At 44.7% G+C, this 12,733-nt stretch overlaps 1 protein-coding gene across 7 annotated transcripts in view; it reads left to right on the top strand.

Moving 5' to 3' along the window:
- Positions 1-12,733, top strand: part of KCNJ16 (potassium inwardly rectifying channel subfamily J member 16) — an 86,857-nt gene that overhangs the window by 49,873 nt on the left and 24,251 nt on the right. The window contains exon 1 of one of the 7 annotated variants that reach the window (XM_005221344.5): positions 6,459-9,478. The exons of the other annotated variants lie outside the window; for them this stretch is intronic. The gene's annotated coding sequence lies outside the window, so the exon portion shown is untranslated. Of the gene's footprint in view, positions 1-6,458; positions 9,479-12,733 lie in introns of those variants that run through there. 7 annotated transcript variants of the gene reach the window in all.

The raw sequence follows: 12,733 nt of genomic DNA, 5'->3' as shown, positions 1-12,733 counted from the left end.
CATATATTTGTTTTCTACGTCTGTATCTCTATTTCTGCTTTGCTGACTTGCCTTTTTGGAGTATACACAAATCTACATTTGTCTATACCACTCCAGAGGTGTGGTAAGGTACACGACCCAGCCAGCTGAAGAAGGTAGCGTGCTCTTTATTTTCTTTCGCATCCTATGAGAGTCAGAGAAAGCATCTGACATGGGGAAATGCTCCTTTTGCAGACATGACGTGTGTGCAAGTTTAATTCTGAATCAAACAAAGGAAAAATTCCTGGGCATTTTAACGTGCATTTTTCTTAATATGATCACAGAATTGGAGTTAGCCATTTAATCCTGAGCGAGACATGACCTCACTGGGGTTTGTTCCCCGACTAAATTTCGGAGTTCCACACCAGGACGCGTCGAATTGCCTGTTCGCTCCCATTCCCATCGCTGATGTCAGGGGCTTGTTTGAGGGCGGGGGCAGCTGGGGTGGGGGGTGCGGTGGCGCTGCCTAACAAATGTTTTCGGAACAAGCGTTTGTGGGAAGTTCACTGTTTTTGTCATAAAGTCCATTTAGTGGTCAATCTGGAAACCCAGGATGGAATAAGTTACCTTGTTAAAATTCTTTAATCCCAAAGCATTGGTTTTTCTTGGTGAATTTCACTGAGAACTAGAGACACAGGTCGTTACAGGGGAGGGGGCTCCCGAACAGGAGAGTGTCAAACAGCGTTTCTAAATGCACATTTTCAACCAGATGGTTTGTTTTTTTAATTTGTTGTATTTGTTAATTTGTTGTATCAGTCAGGATGGTTATACATTACTTTTCTTTTATCAATGCAATTTTCCAATTCAGCTTTCTCACAATAAAAGAAAAACAGTGAATTAGATATACTGATGCAACTTTGCAGGCAGATTCTTTACCTTCTGAACCACTAGAGAAGCAACTTTTTCTAAATATGATGTGTTTTTACAGCAGGTTCTGTAGCTTCCTAACAAAGGCTACCACATGAAAACATGTCAGATACCCCATGGAACATTCCCAAGGATGAACCCTCAACACAGCCCCGCAATAGCATAGTTTCTAACTTCCCTACGCTGATGGTTTCAGCGTATTTTCCATCCTCTTTAAATCTCAGATCCTGCCTTCTGTACCCACTGTCCACCCCCTTATGGAACCAGGAAATAAAGTCACCAGCTTCTTGCCATCCACCCTGCAGACCTGACTGCAACCATACCCACCTTTCCTTTGAGATCTTCCTTGACTCTCCCCCAACCCCTCCCTTCTCTGAGCAATTCCTCTTTCTTTTCTCTCTCCCTCCCTGAAAAACTTCTGCTTCTTGGGGATTCAGATCCCCAAGTCCCTCTTGAGTCTGTTCCCTCTGCTTCTTCCCCTTGCTGTGGTTGTTGTTCTGTTGCTAAGTTGTATATGACTCTTTGTGACCCCATGGACTGCATCACGCCAGGCTTGCCTGTCCTCTTCTATCTCTCAGAGTTTTCTCAAACTCATGTCCATTGAGTTGGTGATGCCATCCAACCATCTCATCCTCTGTCACCTTCTTGTCCTCCTGCCTTCAATCTTTCCCAGCATCAGGGTCTTTTCTAATGAGCTGGCTCTTCATATCAGGTGGCCAAAGTACTGGAGCTTCAGCTTCAGCATCAGTCCTTCCAATAAATATTCAGTGTTGATTTCCTTTAGGATGGACTGGTTTGATCTCCTTGCAGTCCAAGGGACTCTCAGGAGTCTTCTCCAGCACCATGTTTGAAAAATCAGTTCTTCATTGCTTAGTCTTCTTTGTGGTCCAACTCTCAAATCCATATGTGACTACTGGAAAACCCATAGCTTTGACTATGTGAATCTTGATCTGCAAACTGGCGTCTCTGCTTTTTAATATACTGCCTAGATTTGTCATAGCTTTTTTCCCAAGAAGCAACCGTCTTTTAATTTCATGGCTGCAGTCACTGTCCACAGTGATTTTGGAGCCCAAGAAAATAGTATCTTCCTCACTTTCCTCCCTATCTGTTGTCTGGCTAATCCAGTCTCACCATTGCTGCCAGAACACATGCTCTTAAATTCTAATCAAATTGTCTTACTCCCCTGATCAAAGCTCTAGCATCCTGGCTGAGAATAATTGAAATTCTTGGACCTGACTTGCCAGATGCAGTTCACTACTCCAGCTCTGTCTCATACTTCTCTGCATCCTAGAGCCAGCCATCAAGCCAAATAAACACTTTGACTCTCTCTGCTAACTCCTATTCTGTGTTAAGAGACTTTGTTTCCACCAGTTGCCTTCAGGATGAACAGAAGAAGGGTGTAAATTACACCCTTGGGAAGGAGTGACTCATAAGTAACTACTGCAGTGTGGATTCCATAAAGAATGGTCCCAAGCACACCCACAGCTTTAAAGAAGGCAGCTGTCTACCCGAGAGTGAGGAAGGAACCACATGAAAAGAAGTGTATTCATTTGCAGAATTTTAAGTTAAATATTTATAGAGTTTTCTTAATTCATGATAAGGACTTCATAAAGGTTTACTGAATTACAGGGAAACATTTAAAACTTTTTTTTTTTTTTTTTTGGTGGAAAGTAAAATTTGCCTGTTTTTCTTCTGAAAAAAAATTTTTTTATTTTATATTGGAGTATAGCTGATTAACAATGTTGTGACAGTTTCAGGTGAGCAGTGAAGGGACTCAGCCATACAGATACATTTTTCCCTTCTCCCCCAAACTCCCCTCCCATCCAGGCTGCTGCAGAACACGGAGCAGAGTTCCCTGTGCTGTACAATAGGTCCTTGTTGGTTATCCATTTTAAGTAGAGTCCTGTGTACCTGCCCATCCCAAATTCCCTAACTATCCCTTCCTCCTACCCTTATTCTTTGCCCCCTGCAATCATACATTTCTTCTCTAAGTCTATGACTCTTTTTTATAAATCAGTCTATTTGTATCATTTACTTTTAGATTCTCGATCTAAGGGATATCAGATGGTATTTCTCCTTCTCTGACTGACTTCAGAACAAAGCAATTAAAACTTTAAATCACTTTTTGTACTCCCCCTCTTAACAAGCCAGCCTTTTAAAATCCAGGTTTTCATTCCATTAAAGAAAATGACGACTCTGATTAAGACTTAGTGGTATCTAATCATTGCTTAGTGATACATATATAATTTAATATATATCAGCTTTGCCCAATTCTATTTCCAGTACAGACACTGAAGGCTAACTTTTTTTTTATTCTGACCCAAATATTAGAAGCTCGTGGCTTTTTCTGGGACTTTGTCTTTCTCTGCCTCCCTATCCTCATTCCCAGGAGTTGTGAAGTTGAATTTTGATGAAATTGGATCTTCAAAGTGGAATTTTGAGTGGAATCTGAGCAGACTCTGGACTTTACAAATAACATCTCAGTAACTGTGATTTCGGAGAAGGCGATGGCACCCAACTCCAGTACTCTTGCCTGGAAAATCCTATGGATGGAGGAGTCTGGAAGGCTGCAGTCCATAGGGTCGCTGAGGGTCGGACACGACTGAGCGACTTCACTTTCACTTTTCACTTTCATGTATTGGAGAAGGAAATGGCAACCCACTCCAGTGTTCTTTCCTGAAGAATCCCAGGGACAGAGGAGACTGGTGGGCTGCCGTCCATGGGGTCGCACAGAGTCGGACACGACTGAAGTGATTTAGCAGCAGCAACTGTGATTTAAGATACATCAGATTTTAAAAGAGAAGCTTAGAGACGAGCACCTAGGACCTTGAACAAAGCCTAAGACACAGCTTGTGACCCAGGGCTCTGATGAAGCAGACCCTTGTCAGTGCCCAGGAGCACTGGGTAAGAGGTACACCCTCTTACCTCCCCGCTCTCTGACACATCCCATCAGCAACTGGGCGTCAGTCAGGGTCACAGTCTACACCACAGAGCTAGGCAAACTCTGTACAAAACTAAAATAGAGTCACCGATTTAGAAATATATAGAAAGCTTCATTGGGTTGCAAAGAGTCGGACATGTCTGATCGACTGAACTGAACTGAAAAAGCTCCTTGAAAAAAAAACTATGACAAACCTAGACAGCACGTTGGAAAGCAGAGATGTCACTTTGCTAACAAAGGTCCATCAAGTCAAAGCTATGGTTTTTCCTGTGGTCATGTATGGACGTAAGAGTTGGACTATAAAGAAAGCTGAGCGAGGAAGAATTGATGCTTTTGAACTGTGGTGTTGGAGAAGACTCTTGAGAGTCCCTTGGGATGCAAGGAGATCCAACCAGGCCATTCTAAAGGAGATCAGTCCTGTTTGTTCTTTGGAAGGACTGATGTTGAAGCTGAAACTCCAATACTTTGGCCACCTCATGCGAAGAGTTGACTCTTTGGAAAAGACTCTGATGCTGGGAGGGATTGGGGGCAGGAGGAGACAGGGACGACAGAGGATGAGATGGCTGGATGGCCTCACCAACTCAATGGACATGAGTTTAAGCAAACTCTAGGAGATAGTGAAGGACAGGGAAGCCTATCGTACTGCAGTCCACAGGGTCACAAAGAGTCGAACACAACTCAGTGACTGAACAACAAAGTGAAAAACAAACTTATGGTTTGCAAAGGTGAAAGACGTGGGGGAAATGAATGAGGAGACTGGTATTGACATACACACAGTGCCATACATAAAGTAGATAACTGTATGGCATATTATACAGTATATATATCTACTCGTTATGCAGTGTAGGTTCCCAATGCAATCTATAGGAGAAAAGAACAGAGAAAAAGAAAGATACACCTATCTGACTCACTTTGCCATGCACCTAAAATGAATACAACATTGTAAATCAATTGTGTTACAGTAAAAAATTAAAAAAAAAGAAATTGGTGAATTCTACGACCAGTCTTTCTATTCCCCGTGGAGAACCTATCATTACAATTTGCCTGCACACAACTGCTCATGAACAAGCTGGACATCCCAGCAGCCTTGGTTGACACCTGCTCTCTTGGTGACTCATCATTTTGTCATTGGTCCCAACCCTCTTCACTTTGAAACCTGACAGGTTAAATCATCAGTCTGCATATCAGGATCCTAGGAGGCTTTGGGGGGTTTTCCCTGAAGGAAGTGAAATCTGACTTGGAAGGTAAGAAGTAAGTGTGAGATTCTTACCATTTTTGTCGAAAGAACTGGCTATCTGGAGTAGAATGGGACAGGAACCTCCTATAAGAGCCACGGGAGACACATGTTTATCTGAGTTGAAGGAAGGATGTCCTCATTGAGAGAGGTGAGTCATCACAAAAGAGGAAGAGGGCGTGAGCCGGGCACTTTGGTCCTTGTCAATGGCAATGTCCCCACAGAGACCGAGGGCCACCTCAAGGGGCAGCTGTAAGGTGGGCTCACAGGCTTCTGAGGGTTTAAGATGACCTCTCGCAGGTGGCTCAGTGGTGATGAATCTGCCTGCCAGTGCAGGTGATGTGAGTTCAATCCCTAGGTAGGGAAGATCCCCTGGAGAAAGAAACAGCAACCCACTCCAGTCTTCTCGCCTGGGAAATCCCATGGACAGAGGAGCCTGGTAGGCTGTATAGTCCATGGGTTTGCAAAGGAGTTGGACACAACAGAGAAACTAAACCAAAATAACAACTCTCCTGACAGTACCTGACAGCCACTGCGGCCATTCCTACAGGGTCTTTGCCTAGGAATGTGTGTGTTTGGTAGATGGTACAACAACCAGCAGGAGAAGTGATTCATTCCAGTTCAGGGGGAAAAAAATCCAAGTAGAATTTTGTATGGCGCCTCATTAAGTTTTTTTTTTTTTTGGACTAGCGATTCATTTCATATATGATATTATACATGTTTCAATGCCATTCTCTCAAATCATCCCACCCTCTCCCTCCAACAAACCACAGAAGAAATCAAGAAATCAAAATATGCATAGAAACAAATGAAAATTTCATTAAGTTTTTAAATGGGACAATGATCACTGATTTGAGATGAAGTCCCTGCTAATCCATTGACCACGGATTGATCTCTGAGTCCAGATGTTGAAATCTATTACCATTATCTACTCCACTTTGGTACGGTGTGGCCAGGGAAAGGAAAATAAGTCCATGAGTTGTAAATAAGCTAAGGATGTAGGTAATGGACGAGACTTCCCTGAGTGGCTGGAGAAGAATGCCCTGTTTAGCAGTGAGAGGTTCAGACGCTTCCTCTGTCTCCTCCTTCACCCGCAGGACTGTTAGAACAGCAGGAAGCCCTCCAGCCAGCAAAAGTGACTCCTGTGAAGTTTGTCTGGGTCTGTCCAAAGCCATGGTTTCAGCAGGAACTGAAGCTATGCCAAACAATGTAGAATTTTCCCTTAGGTATGGAAAATGGTGTTAAATAATTCTGCCCGTTACTTAGTGTCTACATTTGTTTTGTTGTTGTTGTTTAGTTGCTAAGTTGTGTCCAAGTCTTTTGTGACCCCATGGACTGTAGCCTGCCAGGCTCCTCTGTCCATGGGATTTCCCAGGCAAGAGTACTGGAGTGGGTTGCCGTTTCCTCCTCCAAGGGATCATCCTGACCGAGGGTTTAAACTCACGTCTCCTGCATTGGCAGGAGGATTCTTGGATTCTTTACCACTGAGCCACCAGGATTAGACTGTGATTAATTTGTAGATGAATGTTAGAGCTATTTTAACTAATTTTTACTGAGAAGGTGTTAAAAGGTTTTATATTTTCTGTGGTTTATATGGTTGTATACAATGATATAAATGATGTTTTATTTAAGATGGAATTAAGCAAAGTATTTTGCATACTGTAGGACAAAAAAGATGTTTTAAAACTTGATCACTCACTTTTCACCCACATGTGGTCGGTGATGAAACTTGCCTAAAGCAGAGACCGTTATTGGCCCAGTAATAGGATTTCATTCTTTCCTCTTGATTCTATAATGAAACCGTGAGAGCAAATAGGACTTCCCTGATGCCTTGGTGGTAAAGAATCTGCCAGTGCAGGAGACACACGTTCGATCCCTAGGTCAGGAAGATCCCCTGGAGGAGGGCATGGCAACCCACTCCAGTATTCTTGCCTGGAGAAACCCATGGGCAGAGGAGGCTGTCGGGCTACAGTCCATGGGGTCGCAAATAGTTGGACCCGACTAAGCACCTGAATGACAACCAATTGTAACTGTGGTCACTTTGGGGGAATTTCTAGGTGGTCTGGGGGTTAGGACGTGCTGCTTCCACTGCTGGGGGCTGAGTGCAGTCACGGGCTGGGAAAGCACAATCTCACAGGCTGGGCGGCATGGCAGTCTGGGGGCTTAAGCAGACTGATGCGGCAAGTGGAAGTGCGTACACGCGCATTCTCATCCACCCAGTTAGTCTGCGTCTTTTGTTTGGTGCATTTAAGAACTTGCCTGTCAGTGCAGGAGACGGAAGGGAAGCAGGTTCGATCCCTGGGTCGGGAAGATCCCCTGGAGGAGGGCGTGGCAACCCACTCCAGTATTCTTGCCTGGAAAATTCCATTGACAGAGGAGCCTGGTAGGCTACAGTCCATGGGGTCGCACAGAATCAGACACGTCTGAACCGACTTAGCACCCACAATCCATTTGCATTTAAAGTAGTTACCTCTCTGTATGATCCTATTACCATTTTCTTAGTTGTTTTGGGTTTATTCTTTGTAGGTCTTTTCATTCTCTTGTGTTTAAGACATCTTCTTTAAGACTCTGAAAAGAAATATTTTTTTTTTAATATTTTTTTGCTGTGGATCATTTTTGTTAAAAGTCGTTATTGAATTTGTTACAACATTGCTTCTGTTTTATATTTTGTTTTCTTGTCTGGGAGGCATGAAGGATCTTAGTTCCCAGCCAGGGATGGATCCCACACGCCCTGCACTGGGAGGTGAAGCCTTAACCCTGGATGGCCAGGGACGTCCCAAGAAGTGCTTATTTTTTAGTAAAAATGATGCACGAGAGTCATTGGAGGGCATTTACTTAATCAAAAATTACTAAGCTGACAGCATCTTATACAGTAAACTGTCCGTCTCTCCTGTTAGAATAAGAAAACTCCCGGAAAAATAAGCCCCTCCTAAGCCCCACCTTCCTTCCCAGCCCACCACCCCGTTTTCTACTCCATTTGACAGCAGAGCTCCTCACAAAGCAGATGCATGTAACCTCTACTTCCTCTCATTCCTGATCTAGTTAGGCATTTTTTCCCAAACTCTACTGAGACATCTTTCATCAGAGCTACCGGACATCTCAGAGAAACGTCCCACAGTCAGCTCTTAGTCCTCGTCTTGACTTCTCACTAGCCTCCGGCACACAGGATCAATCCTTTCTCTTGTATTATTGTCTTCTCCTCATACCACATTTCACAGGTTTTTTTCCTACTGCAAGAAATTCTCCTTTTCAGTCTCTTCTGTTGGCTCATCCTCATCTTCCCAACTTGAAATTGACTCGTCCCAGACCTCAGTCACTGGAAGCTTTCTCTTTTCTAACTGCCCTCACTCCTTGTGTGGTCTCATCCATGTTCCTAGTTGTAAATGCTGTAAATGTACCCGTAACTTCCAATCCTACACCTCTCCTGAAATTAGAGAAGAACGCATGTGCGTTGTCTACCTGACCTCATTTGGTTGCCAGTGTGTCCAATTACCACGATAAAACCTCAGCTGCAGAGTCCCCACTTCAAAATTCCTTCTCCTACTTCCATCATCTTACTAATTGGTACTAGCATCCACTCAATTTCTTGGAAATGGCCACATTTTCATGACTAGTTCATTCCAAATTGTAAGACTTCCAATAGGTGAAAAAATGGACACTGAGTAAGACTTATTCTCTCATATCCCATACTGAGAACAAAGAGACAAGCCAGGAAATAAAACTGGATTCTCAGAAAAACAATCTAAATGCTGTCCTGGAAACCATTACTGAGGTTGTCAGTGGTCTTCTGGGGCACACGTCCTTGGAACCCAAATGAAATTCTCTTTGCCTTGTGTGTACGATTTCACAGTGAGACAGGGTGTGTGTTTGCACAGAAAAATCCTTACAGCGACAATCTAGGGCACCCGCACTTAAGAACACACTTGGAAGAAGTTGTTCAAGTCCTGGAGTTGTTAGTGAGAAGAAAAAAAAAATCCCTCCTCTGGGACTTTGAGATGTTTAAGGGCAATTTTGGGTTGTTTTGTGAATGGGGGCAAGCCTTGTTAAATAAGTTTAAAAGACAAAGATATCGATGGGCAGGAAGGGAGGCTATTTCTCCTGGACTCTTGCTTTCTGGAAGTCACCATTGGCAAGACTGTGTACTACGGGTAGGCATGGGAACGAGGGAAAGAAAGTGTTGATTCACTGGAGGCGAGCGGAGAACTCAGCGGCCTTTGTGTCTGCTGAATGCATCCGGAAAGGCGAAGGAGAGCCAGATTCCCTGGTGGGCTTTCTCATCTCCATGGCGGTGGGTGCCGATGGCTGCAGAGAGAGCTTGGAGGAGCGGAGCGGAAAGAACCCCCAAGCGCCAGCCTCCGCGCTCCTGTAAGACGCGCAGGACACGGGGTCTGAGCTGACCTGCACCACCGGTCACTAAGGTGAGACCACGTAGTTGGTTTCAGAGAGAACCAAGCTTGAACGAATTGCTCTTCTGCTCTCGGAAGCTCATTCTCTTTTGGGTGGGCGTCTCTGCAATGCTTCCTTTGGTTCTGTGTATTGCTGTCCAGTCTAGGGCTAGAAGTCATTCTTTCCTTCCTATAATCTCTGGGGAGAGCTGAATCAAGCAGATTAGAAAGCAAGCAGGGAAGTAACCATCAGAGAGAGAGACTTAAAAGCATGATGACTTATCCAGCCTAGCATGGCTTATTGACGTGGGACAATGTGGCAAAGAACATGTCCTCCCTATGGGAACAGTCTTTCACGAAATCCTCTTTTTGTGTGTCCGTGTCACTCTTCCCCTGCCCCACGTGACAACAGAGCAGCGTGCTAAGATATGCTGTCGTTGATTTGGCATTTATCATGCCTTTACAGCTGCTAATACAGACAGAAATACTGTAAAGACTCGTTAGAAAAAAAAAACAAAACTGCCGAAAGGTAACGTCGATAAATAGTAAGCTCTTCGGGCATTGACGTCTGATAGGGTAGGAAAGCACTGGGCTTTTACACTTCGCATGTTCTTCTTCTGCTTGTTCTTGTCTTTTGGTTTGCAACCTGGAGGGTTGCCATGGAGTCGATAACATCGATTAACAGCCCATGGCTTCAGATTTTGTTTCTCTGGTGAAGTGAGCAAAGGCTGATATGCATGTAATTTGTTTACCTCGAAATTCCAGGGTTGGGCAGATGCAGGTCTCCGGGTTTAGCCATGTTGTCTTTATTGTTTAGTCCCTGAGTCGTGTCCGACTCTTTGCAGCCCCAAGGACTGTAGCCCGCCGGTTCCTCTGTTGGTAGGATTCTCCAGCCAAGAATACTGGAGTGGGCTGCTGTGCCCTCCTCCAGGGGGTCTTCCATCTCCTGCATTGCAGGCGGATTCTTTACCGCCGAGCCACCTGAGAAGCCCAGGTTTAACCATAAATACATCTTAGTTATGAAACTCTTGAAGCTTTTCATTTTCTTTTGATATGCCCCAGTTTTAAGTCTTTTATTGAACTTGTTACAGTATTGTTTCTCTTGTTTATATTCTGGTTTTTTGGCCGCAAGCCATGTGGGACCTTAACTCCCCAACCAGGGCCTGAACCTTCACTCCATGCACTGGAAGAAGTCTTAACCACTGGAGCGCCAAAGACATTCCTAAGCTTTCCTTTTCAAAAGCCCTTCCCCCTCCTTTATCTTCTGGTGAGCCTAGAAATCCTTCTGAGAATTCAGATGGGCCTGGGGAATATCTCTAGAGGTCCTGAAAGCCCATAACCCTGATGGTACAGCCTGCCCTTCCCACGTGATTCTGCTTCAATCTGCCTCCTTCTCAAAAGCCGTTTATAACCTTTCTCTCTCTTAGCTATCAGTTAATCTCCTTTGACATGATGCCTGGCACACACAGCGAGCACAGACTCAATGGAGACAATTATTATCAGCTTCATTTTAGAGAAGAGGGAAACTCTGATACAAACAGTGCTAGTTATGAGCTAAGCTTAAAGTCGTATCTCAACTCTGAGGCTCCACTCCGAGGAACATACATCTTATTCTCAGGTTTGAGAAAATGACCAGCCAGTTGCAATTTTGCAGTAAGGAAAGTCGAATATTGTGATGTCAAAGTTGTGGCAATTTTTAAAATCAATTTTTATTGGCATATAGTTGCTTCACAATGTTGTGTTAGTTTCTGCTGTACAGCAAGGTGAATCAGCCACACATATATGCATACCCCGTCTTCTTGGGATTTCCTCCCATTTAGGTCACCTCAGAGCACAGTAGAGTTCACTGAGCTATATAGTAGATTCCCATTTATTGTCTGTTTCATGTTGGTATCATTCAGTTGCTCAGTCGTGGCCAACTCTTTGTGACCCCATGGACTGCAGCATGCCAGGCTTCCCTGTCCTCCGCTGTATCCCAGAGTTTGCTCAAACTCATGTCCATGGAGTCGATGGTGCCATCCAGCCATCTCATCCTCTGTCGCCCCCTTCTTCTCCTGCCCTCAGTCTTTCCCAGCATCAGGGTCTTTTCCAAGGAGTCAGCTCTTCCAACAAGTCAGCTTTTCAGATCAGGTGGCTGAAGTATTGGAGCTTCAGCTTCAGTATCAGTCCTCCCAGTGAATATTAGGGGTTTCTTTCCTTAGGATTTGCTGGCTTGATCTCCAGTGTCAACAGTGTATATGTGTCAGTCCCAACCTCCCAGTTGATTCCACCTGCACCCCTTGGTCCTGGCAGCTCGCACCAGCCTCGACCCACTACTCACGTGGTGTTCCGAGCAGCAGTATTCCACTGTCCGCTTCCAGACGCCCACATTCCATGGCTGGGCCGTGCCTCTCTGATGAGGCCAAGCTTCTCAGTGATGCAGCCGGGGTCCGGGAAGGTATGCAGGAGGGGCTGGCATGAGGGGTGATGAGAGTCCAGAGGAAGGTCAAGCGTCAGTAGGGTCAAGAGTACAGGCCAGGGACGTTCTTCTGTGAGCGTGCGATTTAATAAAGACAGATCAGCCATTTCACATTTTCATCTTTTTAAAAATCAAAACAGCTGCCCCTCAGGGGTAGAGACAGAGATGTAGAGAACAGATGGGAAGGGGAGGGGGGCACGAACTGGGAGAGTGGCACTGACGTGCACGCCACCGTGTGTAAACAGCTAGTGGGAAGCTGCTGAGTGGCCCAGGGAGCCCAGCTCAGTGCTCTGTGATGACCTAGAGCGGCGGCATCGGGGGATGGCGGGGCGGGAGACCCCAGAGGGAGGAGGCATGTATCCATATAGATGATTCGTGCTGTACGTCAGAAACTAACACAAGGCTGTAAGGCAGTTATTCTCCAATTAAAAGAACATCAAAAGCATCTACCCCCATCATGATCACTGTGACTGCTTCCAGTCAGTCAAGGCAAAATTCCTGTTTTGGTCCAGGTGAAAGCCACTGACATTTGGGGCACACCTATCATTTTATAACGCGACCTGATTTCATTCCCATCAGTATCCTTTTAAAGGGGCCGGGATGAAAAAGAGATAAGATAACTGGTCAGAATTCACATAGGTAAGTGGTACAGATGAGATTCCCATAGAAATCAGTCAGACTCCAAAAATCAAATCTAAATGATTCAGAGAAAGACACTCATTTGTTTGCATTACATAAATAATATAAATGGAATAACAGGTTGTGAAAAGTACCTGATAAAGACTTTCTGGGACCCAAACCATCAAAACCTGAAGTTGGTTTCCCTGCAA

Source organism: Bos taurus, chromosome 19 (genome assembly GCF_002263795.3).
Source record: "Bos taurus isolate L1 Dominette 01449 registration number 42190680 breed Hereford chromosome 19, ARS-UCD2.0, whole genome shotgun sequence".
NCBI lineage: Eukaryota > Metazoa > Chordata > Mammalia > Artiodactyla > Bovidae > Bos > Bos taurus.
The sequence above is the reverse complement of the archived record's forward strand: the minus strand, read 5'-3'. Positions and strand labels throughout refer to the sequence as shown.